The following is a 10,491-nucleotide window of genomic DNA, read 5'->3' as shown; positions in this document are numbered from 1 at the left end:
GAAGAGTCCTAGCTGAAGGGAGAGGATTTGGGGTCTCTTGAGGACACCTGGTGTCCTGGGTTGCTTTGCATTTCCTGCTTTGGGTTTTTGGGTGGGGATGGCTGGCCTTGGAAGCTAAAAAGAAAGAAGAGTGGGAGCCTGGTAATTTTAAATATTAATTTGGTTGCTAAGTTTTATTTATTTATTGCTTCTTGCTTATTTATTATTTTATTATTAAAATATTAAATTGGTGCTTTTTTTGCCCCATGATGAATAACTGCCATCAGTGAAATCCCAAAACAATTGGAGCCCCATTTCGACACCCATGGCATTGACAACCTCACCATCGGTCAATTGCCAAAGGCAGCTTTCCTTTGAAGAGCTGACATCCAGTCTGCCTGACGGTGTGAAGAACCACAATCCCCCTGTGAGGCCGGATCTTGACATGGTTGTGGGGCTTGTGTGCTCAGAGGAAGATGAGGGCTACATCTGAGGTTCAACCATACTGGACAGGAATCATGAGGGGAATCGGACAAAGAATGCCTCTCCCATAAACAATAGGGAAAAACACACATGACAGAAACCCAGGTGGGCTCTCCAGTTGCCCAGGTCAGGAAGGACCGTGCCAGGGGTTGAAATTCCTGGACATCTGGTGGAAAATGACCTGCAGGACTCAGGACTGCTAGCTGAGCATCCAGGGGTGGCAGCTGCTGAACCACTGGAAGGAAAGTGGTTTTCCGACTCCCCCCAACATGGCAGCCAGACTCAGCAGGGGGTTTTCCCTTACTCCTGGTTTCCTCACCTGAACTGGTTCTTTTCTTCCCTTTTTTCTTTTTATGCACTTTTTAATGTAGTTTTATTTAGCTTTGGGGGGCTTGTTTGTCATTTTTTTTTCATTTTTTGGAGGTTTTGAATGAAATAAAAAAAATGATTTAAAAAAAAAAGAAATGATATGAGAAAAAGTACAAATGAAATCTTAATGAAAGATTCACATTGTAGCTGCCATTCGTTTGTTCTTATATAAAATAGGAGAGCTTGTTAAGTCCTCCTGCTAAAAATTATATACTTTTCTACTGGATTTTACTTATGCACTCTATTAGGAATTCATAAATATTGTTCTAAAAACTGGGTGGTATTTTTAAAACAACATCAAAGTAGCTTTGTCTGAGAGTTGATATAAAGGTTGCATCCTGAAAAAATCCTATTTCTTCAACTATCCCGCCTGTATTAATGACAATATAGAAGAATAGATGGAGAAGATGCTGCACAGGGAATAATCAGGTAAGGGGGGAGGGGAGCCCCCAGGTGCATAATTGGCAGAGAAAGAACCTCAGAAAGGACCCTCCCTCACTTTTCAGGCCTCCAAAAGCGTTGGTGGGAGATTTGTACTTTCAGACATGCAAGATTCTCTTATGTGCCCTTCAAATAAAGTAGAGTTACATCATGTTTCCCATCTGATATACCTGGGAGAAGATGTGGGGGGGGGGAGGTTTGCTACCTAGTGTGCCAGGTGACTCTGGCCAGAGCCAGATCTGGGAGGTCAGATGTGGCTGCTGCAGACTTTTGAGGTGCTTCTGCTTGTTTTCTCTCATAGTCCGACTTTCTCAGTTGGCTGTAATGGCTTTTCTCCACATGGTAATTGTGGTCCATCTCAGCCAGTTCATTCTGTAGACTCTGGAGCTGCTTCTTAACCTCTGGCAGAAGGTTCCTCACCTCTTTGAGGTCTTTCTCAGAGTCAGCTTTCTCTTCATTGAGATGGACAGCTGGGTAGTGACCTCATGCAGTTCTTTGTGGAGTTCTTGAATGTATTTCACCAAAGATTTCTTCTCTAGCTCTAACTGATGGCATGATCTTCTGCAGGTTTTCTGCAGGTCTTCTGTTGTGGTCTTAAGTTGATCCACTTTCTCCTGGAGAGAGCTGTGCTGATCTTTCATCTATTGATTTTTTTTTTCTGGAATTTCTGGGACTGAAAGTCAAAGGAGTCTCTCAGTTCATCAACTTGGAGGTTGGGACCATCAGTGGTCACTGAGAGATCTCCCAAGGATATTGACCATTTCTTCCTTGTTGCTCACCTGTTTGAAAAATGGAGAGACACAGTCACATCCTCTCTTCGTTCAGGGCCAATTTTGCTAACCTGCCTTTTCCACTCTGGCTTTTTCCTACAGTTTTGGAGTCCATCATCTTCTGCTAGAATGAGATGCAAGAGGAGTGAAGACCCAATGGACAATCTGCAGAGGAGTCTCCTGTCAAAGGATCCTTTAGATATAATCTACCCAGATCGGTTCTCAGCTACAAAGCACCAGGTTCAAAATATCATATTTGAGGGCACATCAAGTGAAAACCAGCTCTCTGGAGACGTTCCTAATTCTGGGAAAGGTGGAAGGGAAGGGAAGAGAAGGAGGGGACAATTTGGGATAAGGTTAGTGGATTTGATTATTGTGTGGAGGGGTGAACTTTAGGGAGACCTGAAAATCCAGACTGGGGACAGGTCATCCATCTACCTCTTTGGCCACTCAGAGTCCACACAATTTCAATGCTGTCAATCAATGCAGACGAAGCTCCCTGGAGAAGTCAGTAATGCTGACATGGGTGAAGGAAAGAAAAGAAGGGAAGGATCACTAGTAAGCAGCTATAGTGGGGATGGGGGAAGGTTGGGAGACCCGAAGGACCAGGTTGGGGCAGATCTACATGGAGAAAATCATCTATGGGCTGCTAGGCATCAACATTCAACTTGATGACATAGAATTAATCCATCAATCAGTCAATCAATCAGACAGGCAGGCAGTTGACTTACAAGGTCCCTTTCAGCTGTAGGCTTCTATTGACTACTTCCTTTTCATTGTCATCTTAACCTACAAATAGGGAACAGATGAGGGTTAATACAATCAAATGACAATAGCCTACATCAGTCATTAAATTACACGACAACAACTTTGTGTAAAAACCACAGTCTTGGCCCCTTTAACACATGGATGGTCTTCAACTCCCAGAATTCTGCATGCTGGCTGGTTGGAGAATTCTGGGAGTTGAAGTCTCCCCCCCACCCATACCTTAAAGAGGCCTAGTTCAAGAAACGCCAACAGAATCCCTCAATACTGATCTCTCTTCAAACTCTCCTGACTTCCCATTTGATTCCGAGTCCAACTCAAGGCATGTCATTGCTCAAAACCCTCCAAAGGAGTCGATATCGGCTCTCCATCAATTTGGATGTCTTTGTATTGCTATGATTTCTGATAACAGGAAAAGGTGATGACCATTGGAATTAAGTCAACCCCCCCCCTAAGTACTTACGAGTCTCATCTTAGCCACGAAAGCCAGATGGGTGACCTGGAGCCAGTCCCTCTCTCAGCCTTCACAAGGTTGGTCTTGTGGGAATGAAGGAATCTTAGATAGGTTCACTGCCTTGAGCTATTTAGAGAAATCATAAAGGCGGTATAAAGACCTAAGTAATAAAAAATGAAAATAAATGAATACTTCAGTTGCCAAGCCAAGTGTGTTTGGGAAATAACTACTATCTGGCCAACGGAATCACAGTTTAGGTTAATTTCCCCAAATCATTAAGCAGGTCAACCTTTCGCTTTGGGGTTACAATCTTCATCCAACTGGGACAGCCTGAAGCCAATTTTTGGGCCTTAAACCTTGCAGATTTTTCCTAGTGTACTTCACCGCCAGCCACCCAGCCCCAGCCCCAGCCCCTTTCTGGAGACAAGGACCTTCGAGATGGTGGATGAGGAGTTTGGTGACAGGTATGGAAGCTGCAGATATGGCAGGTATCAACACGTCTGTCGAGTTTGGTTGAACCCCATTTCACTCATCTCCCCCCCTTATTCTGCCTTAAAGGGGAGGGTCTCTCCCTCCTGAGGAGCCCAGGCGAGGGAGGCCCTGCGATGCCCCCAGTGCTGCCATCCAATCCAGCCACTTTCCAGGGATGTTGAGCAGAGCCTCCATGATGTGGTCCAGACTCTCCAAGGATGCTGGTGGTTGCCATGGTGAGCTCCAGCCAATGAGCTCAGGAGGAGCCTCTGATGTCACAAGCCAAGGCTCTAATTGGCCCGGACCTGAGATTTGAAAAATAACCCCCAACTGCCTGCCTTCACCTGGGGGGCGGGGCTTATCCATGGATGAACCGACTCTGAAGGGGCTTCAAGCCCCAAATTCCCTTCAGCCACAGCGGCTCCTTCTGAGGGGGGAACCATTGGTCGCCTGGAGAGGTCGGGGGAGCCCCAGATTCTGCCCCTTCTCTGGGGATGGAGCCCAGATTGAAATGTCGCCCCTTGGATCTGGAATGAAAGCTCCAGAGAGTCCAGATTTTCCTCTCCAGGCCCAGATGATGAAGGGGAGCTGAGAGGGAAACACCACAAAAGATTAAATATTATTCGTATCCAAAAGGCCTTGTGAAAATGTACCTAAAGGAACACAGGGGTCTTTGCCAGCTTTAGGTGTCCTCCTCACTGCCTGCAGAGGCCAAGTATGGCTTAAGGGCCAGAGTATAGGCTGCCCCCTACAGGCAGTGAGAGGGACCACTAAATCATGGAAGGACCCGGTGGAGGAAGGACCCTGAATGCTGACTGGAATTCTGGGAGTTGAAGTCCACACCTCTTCAGGTTGCTAAGGCTGAGAAAGACGCTCTAGTAAACACTTCACTGGGCAGTTGGACAGATGACCTCTGAGGTCTCTTTCGACTGCATTTGTCCATTATTCTAACTCCTCCCCTCTTTACGGAGGGCAAAAGAATCCTCTCCAAAAACGGACTTGGGCAACAAAATGGAGGATGCAGGGTCTTTTCCAGCTTTAGCTGTCCCTCTCAGTGCCTGCGGAGGCCAGGTGTGGCTTAAAGGCCAGAGTATAGACTGCCCCCTACAGGCAGTGAGAGGGACAGCTAAAGCGCAGCCTCCTCCATTTTGTGGCGGGAACCTCTAGTAGAAAGAGAGAAAGGAGGAAACTGGATGTAGCTAGAATTCTCTTTGTGGCTTTTTTCATCCCTTTTCAAACTCTGTTCTGTGTGTGGAACTTAATCTCTTCTTTTGGCTGCTTGAATAAAGCCCATCTTGGTTTAAGCCCCGGAGTTTCCTCAGGGCCTCCCTGTCTCCCCCTCAGGCCGGCTGAGCCCCTGAGTCCCAAGGCCAGAGCTTCTCCCCTCAGATCCCATCCTGGCTCCCCAGAATTAGAATATTATGAATTACCCCCATTGAAGCAAATAGCGCTGCTGTTTTCAGATGCACAAAAGGTGTTTGATAACGTGAATTATGGCAATTTATGATAAAACAGTTGAAAATGATGGATTTTGGAGACAGATTCATAAATAGGATCCAACCTATGTATAGAGAGACCAAGCGGGCAAAGGTGAAATGACAAAGAAAATAGATATCAGAAAAGGAACAAGGAATGAAAATAAAAAAAGAATATAAATTACAAGCATTTGCAGATGATTTGGTGTTTATCATGGAAGCTCCAATAGAGACAGCGCCAAAACTATTAGAGCAAATAGAAGAATATGGGAAAGTAGCAGGACTGAAAATCAACAAAGATAAGACAAAAATATTAGTTAAATATATGAGAGAAAATCAAAAGAAGGAGATGACAGAGACACTGGACATCCAAATTGTGAAGAAAGTGAAATATTTGGGTATCCATCTGACATCAAGATGTGCAACGCTCAAGGAAGACAATTATTATAAACTGAAAAAACAAATCAAAACAGACCTGGAGAAATGGAGAAACTTGCAATTACCACTAATGGGTAGAATAGCATTAATAAAAATGAATGTATTACCAAAAATATTATTTTTCTTTCAAACTATACCAATAAAACTGGAGAAAAAAATACTTTGAAGAGCTGAAGAAAATAAGGTGGAAATATGTGTGGCAAGGAAAGAGCAAGAATTAACATTAAAATGCTACAAGATGCAAGAACTAGAGGTTGCTTGGCTTGGTGGACGTGGCAGAGGAAGGTTACTGCAAAATCCCCATTTCCTCCTGATCAGCTGGGACTCTGGAGGCAGAGAATAGATGGGGGTGGGGCCAGTCAGAGGTGCAATTTACTGGTTCCCCAAACTACACAAAATTTCCGCTACTGGTTCTCCAGAACTGGTCAGAACCTGCTGAAACCCACCTCTGTTCCAGTCCTGCCTTAGTACTTTTTGATTGGGGTGTGAAACTTGGAAAAATGTTCTGAGATTGATATGGGATATCAGAATTGGGGATTCCTAGAGTGTGAGATGGCCAAGTGTCCAATATTGTGTGGTTTGATGGAGGAAAGTGAAATTGTGGGAAAAGACCAGTTCCATGTTGGGCAAAGCCATAAGTCTCTCTGCCTTCTTCTGCTTGTGAGAGAACCAGAGGAATTTGTGTGGTCACTGTGAATCTTAGACTGATCTTGGTCGGATCCATCAGAGCTTTTCTTATCTCCTTAGAATGGAATTTGCAAAGTGATCCTGTTTGCAATTAGGAGCCATTATAAGACATAAAAATTGATTCCCAATTGATCAGCAATCTGTGTGGTTGGAGAGCAGAACAGCTTCCATGGGTGCCTCTTCCTAGAAACCTGAAAGTGCCCCCCCCCTCTTATTCACCCCCTTCTTGGACCTGGATGAATATTATGCAGCACTGAAGGTTTGTGACCTGGTCAATGATGTGGCTGCCTTTAGATAGGATCCCCTCAACCTCCTCCTGGGGAGAGTCTCAAGGTCCCCTTTCTCTGGACATTTGGCCCAGCCCTTCACAGACAAGAAATGCTTTACGTACAAATTGTAAAGTGGAAAACTAAACAGCCTGAAAACTGCTATATTATTTCTCTGGTTGATGAAAGAAAAAATATACAGTGGAAATTTCTTTACACACTTTAATTTTTTTATTTACTTTATTTTTTTTATTTTGGTGTAAAGTACCAAACAACAAATAAAAACAACCCCAAACTGAAATCCCAGACAGTTCTTCTGCTGAATTCTTTCTGCAAAGGAGGTTTTTATGAGGAAATCAAGAAAGAATTATATAAGAGAGATGAAGATTTCCCTCTTCAGCTGAGAGCCAGTCAAACATGGCATTTCACATCATTCTGGCATTTTCACGGAGAGGATCAGGCAACCAGGCTGGTTCCCACAGCTTCTTCCTGACCTCTTTTCCTGCTCACTCTCTCCCTCTCACACACACTTATAGCTGTAGGAAGAAGTGTCTGAATTATTTTTTATAAAGTGTCACATTCAGTAGCTGTTGCTAAACACCAAATTTCTCTGAATGACTTCTGCACAGTTCTCTTTAGCAAAATTTATTGAGCTAAGAAGATACAAGAATTAGAGTTATTTCTCATTTGGAAACATGTAGATATTATTATTATTTGACTCCTGAATACTATTTAAGAGGAAATAATTAATGTGTACTTTCAAATGAAAGAACATTTTACAATCCCTTTAAATATTAGGGTGTTACGTCTCATGCTTTTACATTTGTTCTGGCTGTGAGCTGCTCCTTTGTGTTGAGGTCTGGCCTCAGAAGGATAATGTAGCACTTGGGGATGAAGATGCAGCCCAGCAGACCAGCACTGGAGGCCAGGATGGAGAAGACCTGCACAGCCACCATGTATTTCCCTTTGGTGCTCAGGTAGGTGGGCACAAAAGTCACCCAGACACTGCAGAAGACCAGCATGCTGAAGGTGATCAGCTTGGCTTCGTTGAAGGCCCCAGGCAACTTCCTGGCCAGGAAAGCCACCGTGAAGCAGATGGCAGCCAGGAAGCCCATGTAGCTGAGGGTGACGTAGAACATGACAACGGCCCCTTCGTTGCATTGCAGGATGATCTCTCCAGGCTGGGAGTGGAGGTCAGAGTCAGGGAAGGGGGGAGAAACTCCCAGCCAGGTGGAACAGATGATAATTTGGACTGCAGAACAAGAGAAGATGATGGAGTTGGCCAAGCTCTTCCCCAACCATCTCTTCACTCGGTTTCCTGGTTTTGTGGCCAGGAAGGCCAGCACCACCATGATGGTTTTGGCCAAGAGAGAAGAAACGGCAACTGAGAAGATGATGCTGAAGACCGTTTGTCGGAGAAGGCAGGTGGCTTTCCTTGGTTGACCAATGAAGAGAGAAGGAGACAAGAAGCAAAGCAGGAGGGAGACCAGGAGGATGTAGGAGAGGTCCCGGTTGTTGGCTTTGACAAGGGGAGTTTCTAAATACTTAATGAAGATGATTAAAACAAGACCTGTGGTTAGGAAGAAGAGAAGGGCAAAAGAGACCAGGATGATGCCCAGATATTCTTCATAAGACAGGAAGGTTACAACTTTGGGGATACATTGGACTCTGTCCACATTTGGATATTTATCATCGGGGCACTTGGTGCATTTTTCAGTATCTGAGAAAAGGAAAAAGCAATATTTCCTCAATATTCTGTCCTTTACATTTCAAGAAGTCCTTTTTTTTTTTTGGACTGATTCCAGCAATATTTTTCAAGATGTGTTCTTTAACTATTCCACAGAAAATAATGATAATATACTTTTCTAATATATTTATAGCTAACTATATGAAATTGGAGGATTAGTGCATTTTACATAAACACAAAAAAGAGTTGAACTTCAAGGCATGTTTTAATTTGCACTTTCATCAAAGTGCTGTGGATAAATCCATTTCCACCAGGCCTTCCTTTCCTCCAGTGTCACCCACCTTCCTGAGTGGAGAAGGTCCCCTCCGGACAAGGAACGCAGTCATAGCAGCAAACTGGCTCTCCTTCTCGAGCCCTCTCGACAAATCCAGGATGACAACTTTCCACACATTTGGACTGAGGCAGGGACTGAGCAGAAAAACAAGGAATGCCAAAGAAAATGTGTTAGGACTCTCCATCCATGGAAAATGGGGAGAGAAATGGACATTAGACAAGTAGCCTCTATGCTTCACTGAGGTAAATATGAAATCTCTGACTCCTTCCAAACAGATCTAGGAGATGTGACCCTGGAAGGTTCTTCCCTTAGTTCCTCCCTTTTGCTTCTGGCACAACACGTTGGAATAATAAAGGACTTTTCGACTTAATAAATTCTGGAAGGATGGAATTGAGAAAAGATTTAAGCATTGTGACAAATGTAAAGGTTCCTCCTCATGACTGTATTAAAATGCATTCCTCCACTCTTCATCTATCTATCCATGGTGATGATGATCATATTAAATTTTTAAATACAGTCATTGTCAAAGATTTATTAAATTATTTTATTTAATAAAGATTTATTTAAGTAGAGTAAAATGTTATTAAAAAGGAAACTTCTGACCAGTAGGGTCTGGAAAGGTTTCTTCTGGACTACAGAAAGCCTTGCAAAGCTGGTCCCCTTTGACACTAGTTCAAAACAGTCTCCCCGTTAAGAGACAAAGCAAAAATTCCTCATAAATTATAGCTGATGATGTTACCTAGTTGGGTAATGAAACTCCTGCAAGAAAACAAGCAAGCTCAGAGAGCACCAAGGAGCCCTCATGTCAGTCCTGAGCTACCAATATTCTCCTTTATTAAGACTGAAGGTTTCTGCATAGTTTCTAGAACTGTAGTGAGATTGAGGGGAGATCATGAGAAGGTTCCCTGAAAAAGATTAAGTCGCAAACCTTTGGCTGCAACAGAGGGGACATGACTGTGAGTCCTGGGTCAGAAGGGGATATTTCTAAGGCCCATCCAGTTATCCAAGAAAAAGTCCTTTGTGTTGAAGAACTTCAATTAGGAGACTCCAACTGGCATGGAAAGACAGACCCACATTTAATAGTAGTTGAATTTGGAGACTCCTTTTCAAGCAGAGGGACTGAAGATAGCTAACACTCAAGATAAACAAAGCCATTCATTTTCAGATGAAGAGCCCTCTTAACTATCAAAGGCCAAATCTAAGTAGCATTTCCTGTCACAATCTGTCTCCTTACTTCTGATATCGGAAAGAGCTTTTCTTTGAACTAAAGTTGTGTTTCAGGTTTCTGGGACAAGGGATTCTCTCACTGGTCACTCTCATTTTATGTGACCTGAAAGTCTTGGACCTCCTTCCTAGGGGCAGAAGGCCAATTGCTCCCCCCCCCCAGTTGGGTGAAAGACAGATATGGCTACCTTTGACCAGGTCTGGACTACTTAAAAACATCACAGACCATGGACCTGCCCTTTCAGGGAACCATTTCCCAACCTCCTTTCCCTAAGCAGGACAAGAGGAAGCTTCTCTCCCAATGGAACCCCCAGGAGCTCCATCCAGCCATGATCCAATTTCATCTCATTCAGTCCAAACCTCAATTCAGGGTCTCTTCAACAGAATCCCCTTCTGCTTTGCTCTTTCAGGACAAGGAACAAGCAAACCTGAGGCTCTTAACAACACAACCTCCAGCACTTGAGGGTTTCTCATCCCAGGTTGGACATGGCTGAACCAGCTACAAAGAGTCTTCAGTATTACAGCAGCTGAAGAACAGCTTGGTCGATAGTGCTGAAGGCTCCCAAGTGGTCTATAGAAAGAAAACTATAAGGTTTCTACTCCCCATGTTCAATTCCCAGTGAAGGTCATGGACCCTGGAAACTAGGC

General features: G+C 44.0%; 1 long non-coding RNA gene across 1 annotated transcript; it reads right to left on the bottom strand.

Moving 5' to 3' along the window:
* Positions 1–803: 803 nt before the first annotated feature.
* On the bottom strand, positions 804–3,940 carry LOC148112001 (uncharacterized). The gene is made up of 4 exons (XR_015729995.1): positions 3,693–3,940; positions 3,271–3,387; positions 2,774–2,831; positions 804–2,051 (listed from the first exon to the last, which is right to left on the bottom strand). It is a non-coding gene; the product is annotated as an uncharacterized LOC148112001 (long non-coding RNA).
* Between the last annotated feature and the right edge of the window lie 6,551 nt (positions 3,941–10,491).

This window comes from Pantherophis guttatus, chromosome 15 (assembly GCF_059756535.1).
Source record: "Pantherophis guttatus breed Tessera chromosome 15, ASM5975653v1, whole genome shotgun sequence".
In the NCBI taxonomy this organism is placed as follows: domain Eukaryota; kingdom Metazoa; phylum Chordata; class Lepidosauria; order Squamata; family Colubridae; genus Pantherophis; species Pantherophis guttatus.
This window is presented reverse-complemented; position numbering and strand designations above follow the sequence as displayed.